The sequence below is a fragment of the Peromyscus californicus genome, unplaced genomic scaffold (assembly GCF_007827085.1).
Source record: "Peromyscus californicus insignis strain IS unplaced genomic scaffold, ASM782708v3 Scaffold_16__1_contigs__length_79575227, whole genome shotgun sequence".
Classification (NCBI taxonomy): Eukaryota; Metazoa; Chordata; class Mammalia; order Rodentia; family Cricetidae; genus Peromyscus; species Peromyscus californicus.
The window spans coordinates 3,248,203-3,251,612 of record NW_026294458.1 but is presented as its reverse complement, the minus strand read 5'-3'; the positions used below and the strand labels follow the sequence as shown (position 1 = coordinate 3,251,612).

Sequence of the window (3,410 nt, the reverse complement as noted above, 5' to 3'; positions counted from 1 at the left end):
AGCTGCGCCACCCCGGGGGTACCCGGGTCCCAGTTTGCACCGCCCGGAGGGTCCCCAGCCCTTGGCCTGCTCCATCCCGCAGGGCCCCGGGCGCCCGGGTCGCGGCCCGCACCACCCTCGCCGGCGGCGGCACCGGGCGCTGGCGCCGGGCAGCGGCGCCAATCGGGCTCGAGGACACGGCGGGCCCGGGCTGGGAGCCTGCGGTCTCTGCCCGCCGCGCTACGACGCGGGGCCCGGGCGCGCGGGCGGCTGCGGGGCGCGCATAGCGGGCGCGGGCGGCTGGCGCGGAGACGGAGATGCGGCCCGCCTGCGCTGCCCGCGGCTCCGCTCCTGGCGGCCTTTCACACCCATACCCGGTATTTCACAGGACCCTTGCAACTTCTGCCAGCCATCCCATAGATGGGCGGGGGCTGGTGGCTGGCACTGGTTACCCCGTGGAAAGGTCACGATCACGACAGAACCCAGTGGTACCTTTTAGAGCTTTATTAGGAGGGAAGGGGGTGGGGGAGAGAGGGAGAGAGAGAGAGAGAGAGAGAGAGAGAGAGAGAGAGGGAGGGAGGGAGGGAGGGAGGGAGGGAGGGAGGGAGGGAGGGAGGGAGGGAGGGAGGGAGGGAGAGAGAGCGCTAGGCCGCGTGGGGGTGCACGTCCGGCTTTTAGGCTGGGACGCAGTCTCCCACTGATGACGTAATAAGGCGCCAGACAAGACCCTGAGCTGCCCATATACAGAATCCTTACAGGTACCCTACTTTCAAGCTTTCTCTTATCAAGTCCCTACTCTGACGTAGCCTTTCACCTTTTCTCTTCTTTGTCCCCTACCCCCCCAAACCTGTTGCACTGACTTTGGTGTGTGGCTTGTTTGTTTGGTGGCATACGTTGGCAGGGCCCACCGAGGATACCCACTCATGCTGGGCCCTTCCCGGCTTGCTCCACCCTCAGCAGATTTCTGTCTTCCACCTGCAACAAGTCTGCTTTCTCATTCACCCACAGCTTTGCCTTCCAGTCAATACCAACAATTGGGTCTCTGGTGGGGCCACCCGCCTCTGACCATTCCCCTGGGTGTGAGACTGGGCTCAGTATTCCCTGGACCAGGCAGTCAGGGAACTGAAAAAGAATTCTCCACTTTCTTTCTTTTTCTTTGCTTCAAGACCTGCTTGTGTCTGTCTGCTCTCCCTCTCTAAATGTTCTGTTTGCTGCAGTGTGTGAATCAGAGATGGAGAAGCCAGCTTCATCTTGCTCAGCACACACCAGCTCTCCCTTTCTATTTACTCAGCTCGTGTTTAATTCTGTGTGTATGTGCATGTAACTATTAACAGCAACCACGTGGTTCTCCTCCATCTTGACTGGTGACCTCATCATGATTTCTTGTGAGCTCCAGGGAGTCGACTTGGATCCATCTGAACAGCATCTTGCCAGGTCCAAGTAGTGCCGGACAGTTCCACAGAGCCTGGACAGTGAAGTGAAACAACCAGCTACATCAAGATGTGGCCAACACCCTAGTTTTCTCAGATCTCCCAAAGATGATCAACGCCCCCCAGGTCATCAGGAAGCAGTCTCGAGAACACAGTGCCCTCATCCCCGCCTCACCTGCTACCCTGTTCTAACTCCTCACCTTTTTATAATAAACAAAAGGGAGGAATATTAGCATTTAGGCATCTTTATTGACCTGCCCTTAGGGTCATGACAGGATCTATCCTCAGCTGCAGCCACTAAGAGCACCCCCTGTGCACATTCGCTACATTTCCTTATAAAAGGCGGGCCTTGCCCACCACCTGTCTCTTTCTCTCTCTCCTTCCCTCTCCTCGTCTCTTGGTTATTTGAGACAAGGTTTCTCTGTGTAGCCTTAGCTGTTCTGGAACTTGATCTACAGACCAGGGTGGCCTAGAACTCAGAGACTCACCTGCCTCTGCCTCCCTCATGCTAGGATTAAAGGTGTGCACCATTATGCCTAGCCTACACCTGACTTCTCAAAGGAGACTCTAAAGACATGAGGGCCTGGACAGATGTTCAAACTCTAAGAGAACACAGATGCCAGCCATGGCGACTCTACCTAGCAACATTTTCAGTCACAATAGTTGGAGAAAGGAAAATGTTCCATGATAAAACTAAATTTAAGCAACAAATTGGACAACAAATGATACAGCTAACTCTCCCAGGACTTGACATTTAACCCAACTTTTTCTTTTCAGAATCTTCTAAAGATGCTGTCACCCCTAGATAACAGGAAGTAAATTTAAGAACACTATGTCCACATTCCCAAGAGCTGGGGCAGGTGGTTTTTGGTTCTCGAATGGGTTATGGATATTTGTCATTGTTTAGTGGGGTTGGTTACAAGTTGTTATTGGTAATGGTCAGAAAAAAAGCTGAACAAAGTTTAGATTCAGGGTTCTTGTTTTGAAAAGAAAAAAATGGGATAAAGAAATAGGATAAAAGGATAGATTATTGAATCTACTTTTTTTGCTTTATTTAATTAAGGATTTAAAAAATCCATTTTACATATTGATCACAGATCCCTCTCTCCTCCCTCCTCCCACCCCTCCCACCTCCCCCCCAAACCACCCCTATTCCCTCCTCCAAAAATCCAAGGTCTTCCCCGGGGAGTCTGCAGAGCCTGGTACATTCAGTAGGGGTAGGTCCAAGCCCCTCCCCTTGCATCAATGCTGTGTAAGGTGTCCCACCATAGGTAGTGGGCTCTAAAAAGCCAGCTCATGCACCAGGGATGGATCCTTATCCTACTGCCAAGGGGGCCTCTTAAGCAGATCAAGCTACACAACTATCTAGCTTATGCAGAGGGCCTAGTCCAGTCCCATGCAGGCTCCACAGGTGTTGGTCTAAAGTTCATGAGTTCCCACTAGTTGGGTTTGGTTGTCTCTGTACATTTCCCCATCATGATCTTGATGCTCCTTGCGCATAGAATCTCTCTTCTTTCTCTTCAACTGGACTCCTGGAGTTCTGCTTGGTGCTTGCCTGTGGATCTCTGCATCTGCTTCCATCAGTTACTGGATGAAGGCTCTCTTGGTCCAGTCAGAGCTGGCAGATTCTCTGTCTCAGGAAGCCACTTTGAATCCACTTTTAAAAAGCAACTACTTGTTTTAAATATTTTACATTGATATGGATCTTTGTACATTGATTAAAAGTTGAGATTTTTTTTGAACATACTGCACATACATTTCTAATCTTGTTCAAGGTATTATACCTATACATCTCATTTAACAATGTAATATAAATTTCTAGTCCTTGAAAGTTATTATCACCAACTAATTATGATATAAAGAAATGTAAGTTAGTAGTTAGTCATTATAATTGAACTTGTAGCCAAATTAGGTATGTTTTCAAGGTCAAACAGATGTATTTTAGATAGACAGGTAGTCTTCAAACACTTCAGAGATCTACAGAACATGGCATTTAAGATG

At 50.1% G+C, this 3,410-nt stretch overlaps 1 long non-coding RNA gene across 2 annotated transcripts; it reads left to right on the top strand.

Moving 5' to 3' along the window:
- Nucleotides 1–247: 247 nt before the first annotated feature.
- On the top strand, nucleotides 248–3,148 carry LOC128111734 (uncharacterized). 2 transcript variants are annotated; one of them, XR_008218683.1, is made up of 2 exons: nucleotides 248–467; nucleotides 1,314–3,148. It is a non-coding gene; the product is annotated as an uncharacterized LOC128111734 (long non-coding RNA). The 2 variants fall into 2 exon arrangements; XR_008218684.1 differs by lacking the exon at nucleotides 248–467 and adding an exon at nucleotides 620–737.
- Nucleotides 3,149–3,410: the final 262 nt, after the last annotated feature.